The sequence below is a fragment of the Muntiacus reevesi genome, chromosome 14 (assembly GCF_963930625.1).
Source record: "Muntiacus reevesi chromosome 14, mMunRee1.1, whole genome shotgun sequence".
Lineage (NCBI taxonomy): Eukaryota > Metazoa > Chordata > Mammalia > Artiodactyla > Cervidae > Muntiacus > Muntiacus reevesi.
The window spans coordinates 62,829,292-62,846,161 of NC_089262.1; the positions used below are offsets into that span (position 1 = coordinate 62,829,292).

Here is a 16,870-nt window from a genome sequence, read left to right on the forward strand (position 1 = left end):
AGTCTCCTGGCAACTGCTCTGGCCAATCAGATTAGCAGATCCAGGAAAACTAAGGTCACAGAGGAGGTTACAGAAGCTCCCTTCCTAGCCCTTCTGCCAAAGACAAGGTGTTCCTTCTGTGTGAGCAGAGAAGGGACTTGGAGAGGGGAGAAAAGAGGGTCCCTGTATATGCCAATTCAGGTTGTCTGGTAAAGCTCCAGAGCCTGATGAACCCAAGAAGTGCTCCCGAGAGGTTAGCGTACGGCCAAGAGTTAGAAACAATCATTGAAATAATCATTGAATCATGACCCTAATCTCAGTGTTCATTTGGCAGTTGCGTACAAAACCTTGGACCAGGTGCTTTGCATACCCTATTTGATTCCATCCATGCAATAGGATGCAGGATTTTCATTTCAAGTTTACAGATGAGGAAACTGAGGTCTGGGAGGATAGCATGTCTTGTCCAAGGCCACAGATCAAGTCAGTGAGTGAGCTGGGGTTGGAACCCAGCCTGATCTAAAATAATCTGAAGCCTCTTTGTTTCTGTATCTAAAGAAGACTGGAGACCTGGAAGGGACTGAGCCACAATGGCTGGAGAGTCAGGCAAGGGTGGCCTCTAATGGACCCTAGGCATTTTGGTCTGGAAAGATCTGGGCTAAGAGCAGAAATCCAAGATCAATAATGTTATGAGGGTTGTGGTGAGGGTAAATATGAGCTCTATCACCAAATCCCCACACCAAGAATTTATGTTGTGTCCCTGAATCTTTGACCAGGTCCAACAGAGGGATCTTGCAAAACTCATCAACTTAAAATCAAATAATTTTACTGTTAAAAAGCAGAGTGTATTTAGACTTCACATAAGCTCTAAAACTTGGGTAGTGGGAGCATAAGGCAATCTTTTTTTTTTTTTTTTTTTTTACTTACTGCTACTGCTAAGTTGCTTCAGTTGTGTCCGACTCTGTGCGACCCCATAGACAGCAGCCATCAGGCTCCCCCGTCTCTGGGATTCTCCAGGCAAGAATACTGGAGTGGGTTGCCATTTAAATTTAACTTTTATTTTATATCGGGGTATAGCTGACTTACAATGTTGGGTTAGTTTCAGGTGTACATGTATAAGACTATCATTGGTTGTGTACCAACTATATGCCAGGTTCTCTGCTAGACCTACACAAAGACGATTTTGTTTCCCCTCCCCAGAATCCCATGAGATGCTCTGAACCCCAGCTCTAGGGACCAGGAAACTGCCAGGGTCAGAACCAGTGGCTCAGAGCTCTGGCACACACTTATGCATAATGCCCTGGAGCTTGGCAAGATTAAGATTAAGATTAAGGGGTCCTGGCAATAATGGGGGCATAGCTCCACTGAGGCTACATCAGAGAAATCCTCAAGGGATCCCACAATAAAACTCTCTGACCCTGAGTGCTACTAGAGACAAAATCTTGAGATACACACCCAGTGAACCTGATCAGTAAGGTAGATATTGGCTTCTAAAAAGCCCACACAAACCAAGATGACTCTGTTCTCCATTTGGTGTCCTCAGAAAAAGGCCTGCTCTCTTTTCTTTTTTCCTTCACTGACCCATTGAGGGGCAGGAAATTCTTCCATATAGACACCCTCAGGCTGCTGCTTAAGCCTATTTCCTCCTCTCTGGCCCAGAGTGATGAAGAACAGCTGGTAGCCACTGTCTCTAAGAGTCTTTCATAAACCTGAAGACCCATTATATAACCATCTTTCTCCAAGTGAAATAATTCCCATTCTTTTCTAAGTTTCTCCGAGCCTATTTGTTCTCCAAGTTTCCTTTGCAAATGATTTGATCCCCTTGGAAGTTCTCTCTGCTCCTCTTGAGACACAGAGACCATCATCAGACTGAGGTGGAGTCCATCACTTTGCAAAACAAGTGTCTTCTCACAAGTGTTGTAGAAGGATGACTTCCCAGTAAGATCAACAGGGAAGAAACAGAGATTTGGTGAAAAGCTCAGAGACACCTTGCTCAAATTCTCGCTTCTCCTTGATGAAGCTGTGTGACTTCGGGTAGACCAGCTGGGCTTGCAGGATCTCAATTTCTTCATCTCAAAACAAAATAAATGACTTTCCTGTAAGGCTCCACTAAGATAATGTAAGGGAAGTACTTGGCACCAGTAGAAATGCTCTTCCCAGGAGCTATTGTGACTTTACAGTTATGCCCATCCCTCCCCACCACAAAATGTAGTCACTTGCTTATTTGCTATTCCTCTGAATCAAACAAAGACAGCAAACCCAAAACAGGCAGCTCCTCACTGGCCCTGTCTGCCTCCTGAAGAAGTGAGCTCACTGTCGGGCACATGGCTGAACCAGACTGCTCATGCCTCCCGCGGGGTGTGGGGGAGGAGGGGTGTCAAGGAAGGGGCTTCTCCTTTGGGTGGGAATGGGCTTGGTGACCTCTCAAAATCCCCTTCAACCCAAGATTTTGTTTAGAACCCAGGAAACCCAGGCTCTCACCACTCATCCATTTTCCACAAAGAATCCAACCAGACTTCCCAAAGGGGTAATGCAGGAGGGAGGGTACTCTGAACCCCTCACAACACACTTCCTCCATTCCTCATTAGACATGTCTGCCCCCCTCAAGGGCCTATCTTTCCTGCTGCCCCTGATAATAGTCCTCTTCTAAACTCTCCTGCAAAGGCTCTGTCTCCTTTCTGTTGGGTCCAGAAATGCAGCTCTGCTCTCAAACATGTCTGCCCCAGCCAGATCTGTTAACAGGATCCACCCTCCTTAGCAGGCAGGTTAAAGATCATCTACTTTTCCTGGAGCATAGCCTCTGGAGTCTCACTCCACAACCAAATAGGCTTATCAGAGAATTCCTTTCCTTGACACACACAATTTTTTCCAAGAGGAATTCCTCTAATATAGTATTCTCCATCTTCTTGTATACAATTTAATGATTTCTGTCTCCAAAGGAACTTGTATTACCTCCTTATAAAACAAATTATGCCAACAAATATTTATATATGTATATTTTTAAAGATTCCCTTGCACTTTTTATCTATTGACTTTATGGTGGGTTTTTTTTTTTTTTTTTTTTTTTGTATGGTACAGCAGCAGTCCCCAACTTTTTTGGCACCAGGGACGGATTTCATGGAAGACAATTTTTCCAGGGACTGGGGGAGTGGGGAATGGTTTCAGGATAATTCAAGTGCATTACATCGATTGTGCATTTTATTTCTATTTTGTGGCGATGTCAGAATATTCCACCTTGACTTTAGGGTTAGGGTTTGTACTCTTATAAGAACCTAATGCTGCTGCTGATTTACCAGGAGGTGTAACCCAGGTGGTAATGCAAGTAATGGGGAGCAGCTGCAAATGCAGGTGAAGCTTCACTTGCTCACCCTCCACTTACCTCCTATTGTGAGCAGAGGTTCCTAACAGGCCATGGACCAATAGTGGTCCATGGCCCCGGGGGTTGGGGATGTCTGTGACACAACATCCAATAGAGCTAGGCTGCAGCATCACAACTTGCCTCTGGGGGCTCCAGCTGACACACATTTCAGCATTAACTACATCTTGAGACTGAGGGTTCAGGTTATGTGAAAGGAGCTAGCTGCCTACTTCTCCGCTTTGAGAAACTCACAACTTACCATCCTTTTAGTAAAAGGGAGTGGCTGAACTGGACTCTTTTTTCAAGGCTCTGGTTGACAGAGGGCTTTCTCAGTTGATTTGCCATGTGGAATTCTCACAGAGCAATCCCCTCCCCACCACACAATTTTGCCTCCTTCAGCGATCCCTGCCAGGCTGTAGTCAGCAAGTGTTCCTGGCATCTCTTAGGTCACATGTCAGGGAAACCTTCAAGGGCAGTGAGACCCCACCATGCAATGATTCTGCTATTAAATCAGAGGCGTGGCCCTCTGTTGAAAGGAGCTGGCCTCCTGCCTCTGAATGCTATGTGACGCCTTCTCAGCCAGGAGATGACGGCCTCAGCTGGACACTGCCTACCAACGTTGTCCAGGTAGACAAACTCCTGGCTCCTTATAAATCCTCTCTCACAGTTATGAATTTTTAATGGCAACTGCACAGCAACTTGGGGGCAAATCAAAGGAACTCCATCGAACAGCATTTGAAAAAGTCTAGGCCAACATACTGCCTTTATCTAGGACAGGGACTTAAACGAATGTGGACTGCACTAGGAGCAAATTCTCCCCCAACAGCTGGGTGGGGATGTGGGGCTAGACTGAGTTAGAGCACTTTCTGACGCACTTTGGTCAATGGCGTGCCTCTAAAAGATGCAGTGCAGGCCTTCGCTTGCTTTGGTGGGAAGTGACACAAGTGATCCAGTAAAATGCCTCTCCCGCCCACGTCAGTTCTGCACTTGCCTCCCTTTCCCTCCTTGCACTGACCTCTGTGCTTCCCATTCCTACCAAAGTTGCCCACCAACCAGAGAAGTTAATTTGTCAGACAGCAAGTAACATCAGATTCTCTTTGGGAAAGGTGCTGTTTCCTGGTTCTGCTATTACAGCCTCGGTATCCTGCTTTTTGTACGAACACACAGTTGAATGATGAAGAGAAATCTCTTCTTGAGCAGAGCTCTAAAGGCACATGCTCATTTTTTTAAACTGTGCCCTCACTCACTTATTCAACTAAGCCTGTGTTGCCCAAGCCTAGTCTGTGAGCTGAGGGTTCAGAGATGAGAAGCATTCAGTCAGTGTTTCAGTCAGCAACTACCCCAATATTTAGCAAATTGAAACAGCCATTTGATTATGCTCCTGTATTTCCTGGTCAGGAATTCAATGAGAGCATCATCATGGCATCTAGCTCCATCACTTCATGGCAAATAGATGGGGAAAAAGTGGAAACAGTGACAGACTTTATTTTCTTGGGCTCCAAAATCACTGCAGACAGTGATGGCAGTCATGAAATTAATAGACTCTTGTTCCTTGGAAGAAAAACTATGATAGCATATTAAAAAGCAGAGACATCACTTTGCCAACAAAAGTCTGTGTAGTCAAAGCTATGATTTTTCCAGTAGTCATGTATGGATGTGAGAGTTGGACCATAAAGAAGGCTGAGCATCGAAGAATTGATGCTTTTTGAATTGTGGTGTTGAAGAAGACTCTTGAGAGTCCCTTGGACTGCAAGGAGATCAAACCAGCCTAAGGGAAATCAACCCTAAATATTAACTGGAAGGACTGATGCAGAAGCTCAAAGCTCCAATACTTTGACCACCTGATGTGAAGAACTGACTCTTTGAAAAAGACCCCGATGCTGGGCAAGATTGAAGGCAGGAGGAGAAGGGGGCACTAGAGGATGAGATGGTTGAATAGCATCTAGTCAACAGACATGAGTTTGAGTGAACTCCAGGAGATGGTGAGGGACAGGGAAACCTGTTGTACTGCAGTCCATGAGGTCACAGAGTTGGACACAACTAAGCGACTGAACAACAGCACTTCAGGGTTAGCTCCTTGAGTCCTGGGACCTCAGCTGGGAAGATACAAGGCCCAGAGGTGGCTTGCAGCTGGGGAGTAAAATTGCCAAAATGTCTGGACTGGGATAACTTGAAGACTACGCCTCCAGACCAGAACGCCTTCATGGGGCCACTCCATGGGGCTTGGCTTTCTCACACACGGCAGCTTCAGAGTGGTCCTACCCTTTACATAGTAACATAGGGTCAAAGCACAAGCATCCCAGACAACAAGGAAGAACACGGCCCTTTAGGATGTAGCCTCAGAAGCTACGTAGGACTCTTTGCCCTATTCAGCTGATCAGAGCCACCAAAATCACACACATACATAAGGGGAGGAGACACAGATACTACCTCTTCTGTAGGAAGAGTGTCCAGTCACATTGTAGAGGAGTGCAGAGGATGGAATACTGTTATAGCCCCTTTGGGAAATTAGAGATGCTACTCACTATTCATGGCGGACACAGTGTCTCTAGATGTCCCGTCCTCAGGTACATGAGTCACCATCACACACTCACTCACTCACCTGTAATTCAGAAGGCAGCTTCATCAATTCCTGGCATAATAGCAGAAGTACCTCGTACCTAACGGTTCCAGGGCTCAGAAAGCCTCAGCCTCTCCCGCATTTCTGCAATCCCCTCCTCTCTTTTGCAGAGCTGCAGCTGAGCTATGTCCATGCATGTGTGGAAGTCATCTTTGTGCTGGGGGAGCAGGCAGAAGGCACTAACAAACTCAGAGGGGAAAGGTCTGTTCTCTGTAGTTCTTCCCAACCCCCCCCCCCCATACACACCACTGAGATTCCACCCTTTCGCCCCCACCTTCCCTCCTGGTCCACGGCCTCTGTGGCTCCTCCTCCCGCCCACCAACCCCAGGCCCAAGGATCCACACCATCGTGCTTGCAGGGCTAGTTTAGCACTCTGCTGCGGCCCCCAGAAGCTCTGCTGCTTGCTGAGCAGAGCGAAGGCCTTCCCAGCACTCTCAGCCCACCCAGTTAAGAATACTTACTCGTCACTCATTCACCAAATGGTGGCTGGGCAGCCACTGTGCACCAGGCCCTGGGTGGTACAGAGGCCCCTTGAATTTTGTGACAGCTGCTTTCACATCGTTGTTAGGCAAAATGCCTGGAAATGTTATCATCAGTGTCCTATCTGTTGCTACGGGTTATACCTTTGCCTTCACAGACCCCTCTCACCTCTGCAAGACATCTCACCACATACTGTGAGCCCTTCTCTCTCAGCTTCAATCATCTATAAACCATCCTTATAATTTCAGCCATAAATGTGTGCCACCTGTGTTTTATTGGCTTTATATGTCTTTCAAGTGACTTACTCTCTTTACTGACCTTTGAAAAAAGTTTTATATCAGTACCATAAATGGAAAACTATAATCCCTTGCCATACATAGAAGGCAACCCTCAAATTAAATTCGATTTTAAAACTACACTAAAAAACTTCAGCTATATATAGAAACCTGCGTCCGTGCCCTCTGTTAAAAAGAGAGCATAGGATGTATTGAACAGGTGGTAGAGACACTGTTCCCACTCTGAGACTTATTCCTTGGTGCGATTCAAAGAGGTAAAAAGGGAGGTGTGTTCTCACTGAGGGATGTAGCACAATTTCATGCCATCTCTGTAGACCATCTCCTGTCATCTCAGGTACCACAAGGATTTCCATCTAAGTTAGCCAGGATAGGAACGTTCTGCAGGAGTAACAAACAATATTCAAACTTTAAAATATAAAGGTTATTTCTTACCCTTGTCCACTGTAGGCTGGCAGGGTCCCCACTCCTTGTGGTTCAGGATTCCAGGCTGATGAAACAGCTGCCGTGTTGACCACTGAGGGTCATATGACAGAAGGAAAGAGAAGAGTGATAGGAAGCATTAATACTTCCTTCCACTCAACAGGGAATACTCACCACTTGTGCTCACTTTTCAATGGCTAACTTAAGTCACATGGCCAGCCTTGACTTCATCTGAACAGAAAGTATAATCCTACCGTGTACTGGAGGGAGAGAGAGCTGGAATATTATCCTGATGGACAGCCATCAGGATCTGCCTCCCACGCATGCGCTGAGAACATCGCCCTGAACAGCTGTGCCTGACTATCTGGGCATGATTTTCTCTGCCGGCCCATGGCACTCAGGCAAACCAGGTCGTTCCCCATTACTCGACAATCACCATACCCTGGACTCGCTTTCCCCTACCTCTGTTCAAGGCTGCCACTGACTGGAACACCCTCTCCCTCACCCTTCAAGAGTCTACCTGTTCCTGAGGCTTTGTCTGCCCCCCAGAATGAAAGTCATAACTGTTCTCATAGGGTAGCATTACAGATGTCCAGAGCAAGAAAGGCTGGACTCCTTCACCTACAGCACTGCCAGCATCGGGCAGGACAACAACCCCCTGTGGGCGGTGGGCTTGCACACTGTAGGGCGTTCGCAGCATCCTAGAGCTTTGTCTATGTGTTGACCGCAGCTTCTCTCTCCAAATGTGACAACAAAATAATGCCTCAAGACGTCAACTGTCTCTTGGGAGGGAGAGCAAAATTCCCCCAGTTAGCAACCACCGAATTAAAAACTGCCCGAGGTGACACAGTGAGTTAATGGCCAAAGGGGCTGGCGGAGTCCATGTCTTGCCCTCCATTTCCCCACCCAGGGTAACTTGGCCTTGGTGCACAGGGATGAGGCTGGAAGTTAACAACGAGAAAAATGAGTTGGGCTCACATAACTTTGACACATTTAATGTGCCCCATTGCACTGCTTCATAAAGAAATACGCCGTCACTCATTTAAAACACACACACACATTGCTTCTCAGCCTTTTGGCTAAGATCAAGTGTAAAACACACACACACACAGATATGAGTCTGTCTTATATCTTTCAACTTTTGATTTAGCTAAGAAGACAGAATATATCATTTTCCTTCATTTCTACTATGTGAAGAAGAGTAGTGTTCCTCCAATGACAACATCTCTTCATGGCAAATAGATGGGGAAACAATGGAAACAGTGACAGGCTTTATTTGGGGGGGAGCTCCAAAATCACTGCAGATCGTGACTGCAGCCATGAAATTAAAAGACACTTGCTACTTGGAAGAAAAGCTATGACCAACCTAGACAGCATATTAAAAAGCAGAGACATTACTTTGCCAACAAAGGTCCGTCTAGTCAAAGCTGTGGTTCTTCCAGTAGTCATGTATGGATGTGAGAATTGGACTATAAAGAAAGCTGAGCACCGAAGAATTGATGCCTTTGAACTGTGGTGTTGGAGAAGCCTCTTGAGAGTCCCTTGGACTGCAAGGAGATCCAACCAGTCCATCCTAAAGGAGATCAGTCCTGGGTGTTCATTGGAAGGACTGATGCTGAAGCTGAAACTCCAATATTTTGGCCACTTGATGCGAAGAACTGATTCATTGGAAAACACCCCAATGCTAGGAAAGATTGAAGGCATGAGAAGGGGATGACAGAGGATGAGATGGTTGGATGGCATCACCGACTCAATGGACATGAGTTTGAGCAAGCTCCAGGAGTTGGTGATGGGCAGGGAGGCCTGGCGTGCTGCAGTCCATGGGGTTGCAAAGAGCTGGACACAACTGAGCGACTGGACTGAACTGAACTGAATGACAATATAGCAACTGATGACGTTAAGAAACAGGCCCTAGGGAGGGCTGGGGACCATGACACGGGGGGACAGATGTCCCATCTAGAAGGCCAAGTGTAGTAGCCAAGTTAGAATTTTCAAACAGTTGACATCTAGATTTTAAGGAGAGACCTCCTGATTTTTAGAGGCTGGAAACTAATTTAATTTTTTTTTTTTTTTTGAAATACACAAGCCCAAACTCTAGGTCACACAAAGTACCAAGTTTGGCCCTGGGGCCATGCAGCTCTGCCTTCTCTACATCATACAAGTGACCACATCGTTTGCCCATGAAGATATGTCATAGCTGCAACTCACACCCTGCCCTGAACATCAGTCATCGTAGGAGTCCTGGACCCCACCTTGACCTGCTGAGAGGAAAACCCCCAGGGTGGACCTCTGAGATCTGTGTTGTTGAAAAGCTCTGAGATGATGCTGAGGTGACAGGTCCCCTGATAGAGCTGGAAACCTCTGTTTTAACTCCCCCTCTCCTCTTCCCAGACTGTGAACTCCTCAGGGAACGGAGAGCCTACATTGTATCCATTCACGTTTTCCCAGCACCAGCTCAAAGCCAGCACAAACTAGGTGCTCTTTAACTATCAACTCAAACTGAGGCACCAGAAAGGCTGAAGCAGTAATCGCTTCCAGGCTTTTCTCTTAGATCTCATTTTTAAAAAACCTCTATGGTATTTGATTGTAACATTCTTTTATTGGCTCCAAGGTTCCTTGGAAGAAAGATGGTCATAGAAGGTAGGGGAGGTGGTGGTGGGTCAATCACCTTATTGCCACTTTATTTTATTTTTAAAAATATTTAAAATTTTATTGATTTATTTTTGGCTGTGTTGGGCCTTGGTTGCTGGGCGAGGGCTTTCTCTAGTTGTGGAGAGCAGGGACTACCCTCTAGTTGCAGCAAATGGGCTCCTCATTGCAGTAGTTTTCTTGCTGCTGCTGTATGCCCTGGGGCTTCAGCAAGTTGTGGTGCACAGGTTAGCTGCCCCGCAGCATGACCAGGTATCAAACCCATGTCCCCTGCATGAGCAGGTGGATCCTTAACCACTGGACTACAGGGAAGTCCTTCCACTTTAAATAAAAGGAGAAATGTGTGACGGGGCTTTAGTTTAATGAAGGCTGGAGGGACTCAGCTCTCATGAAGCCCTCCCCCTGACAAGCCTTCCTCCAGTTCCCTATAGGGCAAATAAGCTGTGACTTCATCTTGCACGGCCTCCCCGAGAAGAGGTGCTCCTTCACTATCATGAATTAAACCTATCAAATTTTAAATCCACTCTCACCTGTTTTCAACAGTCCCACATCTGGGAAATCCTTGCCCACTATGTTAGGACAAAGGCACAAGATGTAGGTACCAGAAGATTGCAGCTTTGTTTGGAGGAGTGAAGTTGTGGATGAGACCAAGGCATCCATCAGTGGGACGTGGAGGAAACTGACTGTGGTCCGTGGGGATATCAGGGGCCAGTCGGCAGGCTGCCCCATTGGGCTTTGTCATGACAACTGACTCACGTCCCCCACAGGCCTTGCCGCCACTGCCTTTACCAACACATGCATCTCACTAGCTGGTCACTCTTCATGTTTGGTCTCAAGAGCTAGATTATGATCTTCCCAGGAAGAGGCACCAGGCATGCTTTAAGAACAGATATGTAGGGACTTCCCAGGTGGTCCAGTGGTTGAGAATCTGCCTTTCAGTGCAAGGGACTTGGGTTTGATCCCTGGTCAGGGAACTAAGATCCCACATGCCAACAGGCAGCTAAGGCCACATGCCGCAAATACCGAGCGTGCCACACACTCTGGAGCTCGCGGACTACAACTAGAGTGAAGTCTGCATGCCAAAACAAAGAGCCTGAGCACCAGATAAATAATTTTTTAAAAGAATATATATGTAAGTACAGATATTGAAAAGCTGCTCACAATATAGTGCCAAGGGGCAGAGAGGTTCCCAGATGGCACATGAGTCACAGGGCTCCATCCGCAAGCAGAGGGCACGTTGCAAAGGGCACAAAAGCGTGAAGGTGATGTCACAAAGGGGACAGGGGTGTTCCTGGGTAAGGGTAAGAGAACGAGCAGAGGTTGTGAACTGCCCAAGAGGCAGGGCCAGCAGGAAGTCACTTCCCTGTCTGGACCTCAAGGAACAAGGGGAGGCCCAAAATTACTGAGCCCAGAGAAAGCTGGGCTTTCAAGAAAGGCCAACATAGCTGGTGGCCTCAGGGAGTCCAGCCACTTTAAGAACCACAGAGGGGCAGAGTAGAAGCAGGAGAGCAGAAGAGAGGAAATACCTAGGCCTCCTTCTCATCCTGTCTTTCCATCTGCTGTCAGGACCTTCCACTGGCCGACCCACCCCAAACCCACCCATAGGAGCCAGGGCACTTGCCCAGCAGCCTCCCAGACACAGAACAGGGCACAGAAGGACAGAGAGGAGAGGACTGGGCGAGAGGGAGGCAAATGGAGTATAGTTTGATCCTGCTGTGTAAATTACCTCTGTCCTTTCATAGGCATAAAAACATGTGAGGACACACAGCAAGCACAGTGGCTGTCTCTGGGAAATCTAGGGGTGGAGGAGATACAAGAGGGGAAGGGCAGTTTGACTCTATGTGCTTTTGTATTCTTGGCATCTTTCACAAGGAACTGGTATCTTTAGAATCAAGTGTCATCATCAGCTCTGCAGTGCTAGCCACCAGAAATGCCAGCAAGAGAAAACCATCCTTATGGAAACAGGGCTGGTCCCTCTGAGATACTCCCAGGGACCCTGGTGGGGAAAACCAAGGGGGTGAAGGGAGAGGGGCTGGAAAGCAGATGGGGCATTGGGAGTGGCCACCGGGCCCTGTGGTCATGCTGCGGGCGTGCGGGCAGGGAAGGTAGCTCAGGACTCAGAGGGCCCTGTGGCAGGAAGTGAGCAGGAGGAGGAGGAGGAGACTCCTCCCCGCTTTGGGGATGGGGTGCTTCCAGGGGTTCACTTCCGACTCCATGGACCTTGGGGCAAACTTACATGACTTTTTTTTCTTCTTTAATTAAAGATTTTCTTTTGACATGGCCCATTTTTAAAGTCTTAATTGAATTTGTTACAATATTGTTTCTGTCTTATGTTTTGGCTTTTTTGGCAGTGAGGCATGTGGGATCCAATCTCCCCAAGCAGGGATCCAGCCCCCACCCGCTGCAGTGGAAGGCAAGGTCTTAACCACTGGACCACCAGGGAAGTCCCAAACATGACCTCATGGAGCCTCAGTTTCCTCATCAGGAAGAACAAGCTAATACCCGAGGGGGAACTGAGCTCCCCCTCTCCCATCCACCCTGCAGGACTGCTGCAAGGATGAGATGAGATGTCTGTTGAGCACCTGGTACCTGGTAAACCCTCCAGCACTGGTATTATTTCTGTCGTTGTCAGCACAGGCCCAGCTCTGAGTGGATGGGGCCCGTCTCTCATCTGAGATCCTGGGGCGAGCGAGGTGAAGACCCCAGGGTCCTTGCGTTGGCAGCGGCCGGCGTTGTGCATTCCGTGGTCACACAGTGTCCCCCTCACCCAGCCAGCTGTCTGACAGCCTGTAAACAGATGGGCGGGTGGGGTGGCCGGTGAGACAGTGCAGATGGTACTGAGCAAACCCAGCCGCACTTTTGGGAAAACAAGTCAGAGGCGATGGGGGCCCCATGGACATCTTCGCCTGTGACCGACAGCACACCCAGGGAGGCCTCCAAGGGAAATGGTGAGATGTACCAGACCCTGGCGGGCCTCGCCAAGAACGAGCTCCACCCTCCATTTCCGTGGCCCAGTGCCACGGAGACGTTGCAGGCAGCTGGAGGTCACCCTGGCAGGGCTCACAGCGGAGGCTACGTGGGTCCTCCAAGGTCTGGGAGCTCAAAGAGCACTGTCTTCCAGGCTCCCTCCCCTGGGGCCTTGCCCAGCTTCTGGCTCCTTCCCGCCTCATTCACCTGTGTGCTCCTTCCTCCCCAGGGCCCGGGGACAGACCCACAGCCAGGAATACGTGCAGGTTTGAGCGCAGAGCCACTCGTGTAGCACCGCAGGAAGGGTGGAGGATGGAGCAGATAGTCCAGGGAGACGCGGGGTGGCAAGCCAGATCCCGGTTTGGGCTGGAGGTGGGAAAAGGCCCACGTTTACAGCCACACGTCCTGCCACCTCCTCCAAGCGCCCTGCCTCCGGTGGCTCTGACCTTGCTGTTTGAACCCGGTAAGCTCCACCAAGACTCTGCCTCTCTTCTTTACCCACTAACTTCGTACCATCTGCCAAGAGCCCATGCAGATGTCACATCCTTCTCCCTGCTTCAGCCGAGTGGAGAATCCCCTCATTGATGCCCACGCTACACTTGGTACAGAGCGGCTCTACCGCATTATCACATTCTTCTGCCATGTTTGAAACTACCCACACCCACACACCAACTTTCTTCACACTCCATTCTAAGGCTGATTCCCAAGTTTTAACTAAAGAGGGGGGCACTCTATTTTTGCTAAAACTGGCAAGGTCATTTGAAGGAAACCTGGGTTTATACTAATACTATGCCAAGAGTGACACATATATGAATACCACTCATTGCTACTGCTAGTAACAAACACTTCTATCTACTATCATGCTTATTATGTTGCAAGCAGTCTCCCTAATCCCAGGGATAATCTGATCAGGTAGCTACTATTATCCTCCTCAAGCCTTCTTTCTAAGGAACTGGCAGTGACTCTGCTGTTCCCCATCACGCCCACATCGTAGCTGCTGAGTCTGCAGTGTCCCCCAGCTCGTGTGGTGATAGTTTCTGTGGGGCTGCGTCTCCCATCCACAGACCTTCCTTGGTGTTCCTACTCCTGCTGCTCACTTCCACTGTCCTCAGTGCTTATGACAACTTGCTGCCCCTGGGAAGTTCTTGGTCTCCTCTTCTCCTGTGATCACCCACGCCTTCAGGGCAAACATGCCAGTAGTGTCACAGTATCTCCTTGGAGTCTTCCTCTGCAGCCAACCAGGCTCCCATGGCTTCTGCTTCCCTTCCTGCTGCAGCCAGAAGGTGGGAATGAGGAAAGCCAATGTGCCAGTGGGTCTGAAATACACCTAGCAGGAACTCTGAGGTTCAGCTTCTTAAGTCCAAGGGCAATTCTGCCACTTGCTACCCTTGTGACCTTGGGCATGTATATTCTGCCTATGGGCCTTCTGTCCCTCCTCTGTTAGTCTGGGAGAAGACAGTGACTACTTTCTAAGGATGCTGTAACGGAAAAAGGAGATACTCAGTACAAAGAGCTTAGCACAGGCCCTCTCATATAGTCAGTACCTTAAATGCTAATTTGCAACATTAGAAAAACGTTTATGCGCCAGGTGGTTTTCACAGTAGGTTGGAGGATGAAAGCCTAGGCCCACAAATAGATCATTTCGACATGACATGTCAGAACCAGGATGGAGAGCCTTTGGGCTTGGCATCCACCCATCAGGGCTTTGGGTGAGGCTCTGCAGAGGAAAGAGCACCAACTGACTGTCAAGGATGGCATAGGCCCCCTCGCATTTGTTAGCTACTGTTTAGGGTTATTCTGAAATTGCTTCTCACATAGATTTACTCTGTCTCTTGCAACTCGAGGTCTTGAAGTCTTCTCATCTAGAAGGTGTTCGCCTGTCCTATGCCTCTTCTTTCTCACCACATCCCACCCTGAGGTCTCACATAGCATCACTCTTAGCTCTGCTCGCCTAAAGATCTGGGTTTTCGCTTGGAATTTAGGAGACGAAGGATGAAGAAAAGAACAGATCATTGAGGAACACCTATGATGCTGGCATCTCCCCTGCATTACCAGTTTTACTCCACACAGTGGTTCTTTGAGACTACCATGCTGTATCATTCCATTTTACAGATGAAAAGACTAAGGGTCAGGGTGGAAATGTACCCAAGTTGACATAAATAGAGATGACATGATTGGAATCTATTCTTGGGTTCATCTTAGTCCTAAGCATTCCCCAAATGCCCAAACCATCATTTCATATTGTTATGAGATTCAAAAAGAGGAAGAATCTCATGATACATCATAGAGGAAATTCAGCTGGGCTCCAGTGGTTTTTGAAGTCATTTTTTGTCTGAGTCCCCTGACATCTCTCTGGTGGCTCAGACAGTAAAGAATCTGCCTACAATACAGGAGACCAGGGTTGAATCCCTGGGTCAGGAAGATCCCCTGGAGAAGGAAACAGCTACCCACTCCAGTATTCTTGCCTGGAGAACTCCGTGGACAGAGGAGCCTGGTGGGCTACAGTCCACAAGGTTGTGAAGAGTTGGACACAACGGAGCAACTAACCTTTCACTTCCTGACATCTCTCTGATGATCTCCAATGTCAATAATCAATCAATCCATCAATGGAATCCCTTTCCGATAGCTGAATGGCCATTAATTTGCTTTTCTAAGTCCCATACAAGAAGCTGAACTCTATTTGCCTCCCTTTATTTCTCCCACGTCAGTTCATTTCTGGCCTGGATGGAGTGCCTTGGTGCTGGAAACCATACCACACTTCTGGGCAGTGTTTCCACGTTGGCCTTCCCAATGCCCTTCTCACCCACCACTTGCCAAACCAGGGACATGCACCCAAAAGGGGCAGAACTGACTGGTCAGACCCAAGTCAATATAACTCACAGCCCAAGACTCAATTTAGAACCCCCTGCCCTGCCACCATGTACCTTGGCGCTTATGTTTGTGGCTATCTTTCTGGCATGAGGGTTTCTGCCAAGGTTATTTTAATGCTGACTGACACCTCTGTCTATTCTGAGAGGATATCTCTGGAGAGCAGCAGCTCACGCTCAGGTCCTGAGACCTCTGGAATGTACTATTGGACTATCCACAGTACACTGGTTTTCTGGGTGGGAATTCCTATTGTGAACTCTACAGAGACCTCTAGATAGACTTTTCCTCCTCTCTCATGTTGCTGCTGCTGCGGCTGCTACTGCTAAGTCGCTTCAGTCATGTCCGACTCTGGGCGACCCCATAGACAGCAGTCCACCAGGCTCCGCCATCCCTGCGATTCTCCAGGCAAGAACACTGGAGTGGGTTGCCATTCTCTCATGTTAGAAGCAACTAAATGCTCCCAGTCTCTGCTGACTCACATTTCTAATCAAACTGCCTGAACAAACTATAAAATGAACCAAGTACTGATAAGTTTGACCACATGGATGAACCTTGAAACACTGTGCCAAGTGGGAGAGACCAAAAGCAAACAGTCACATAGTGGATGGCTCCACTTATATGAAATATCCAAAATAGGCAAACCCAGAAAGACATAAAGCAGACTGGCAATTACCAAGAGCAGGAGAGAAATTCGGGCTTCCCTGGTGGCTCAGTGGTAAAGAATCTGCCTGCAATGCAGGAGCCGCAGAAAATGTGGGTTTGATCCCTGGGTCTAGAAGATCCCCATGGCAACCCACTCCAGTATTCTTGCCTGGAGAATCCAATGAAGAGAGGGTCACAAAGAGCTGGATACCATGGAGCAACTTAGCACGCATGCACAGAGAGAGGGGGGAATAAGGAGTGACTGCTTAAAGGCTACGATGAAAATGTTCTTAAATTAGATAGAGGTGGTGGCTGCACAACACTGAATGTGCTTAAATGCCACTGAACTGTATTCTTCAAAATGATTAGTTTTTTGATGAAACAAATTTCATCCCAATTTAAAAAAAAATACCCAAATCACTGTAGAAAGGATTTGACATGGCAGGCTGTTGCATACATGCCTCAGGATACAAAATGAATACAGTAAGAAATTGGGATCAAAGGAAGTGGGGGTAGGAAAGGAAGACGAATCCTGAGTGTGCTTGCCATGCAAACTACAAGCCTTCAGCTGCTACTGGACTGTAAGAGGTGGAC

General features: G+C 48.0%; 1 long non-coding RNA gene across 1 annotated transcript in view; it reads right to left on the reverse strand.

Moving 5' to 3' along the window:
* The window catches only part of LOC136146673 (uncharacterized), a 47,814-nt gene that overhangs the window by 14,527 nt on the left and 16,417 nt on the right, over positions 1-16,870 (reverse strand). Inside the window, exons 2-3 of the long non-coding RNA XR_010659030.1 lie at positions 7,163-7,244; positions 5,860-5,936 (exon numbers count right to left, since the gene is read on the reverse strand). This is a non-coding gene — a long non-coding RNA (uncharacterized lncRNA). The remainder of the gene's footprint in view (positions 1-5,859; positions 5,937-7,162; positions 7,245-16,870) is intronic.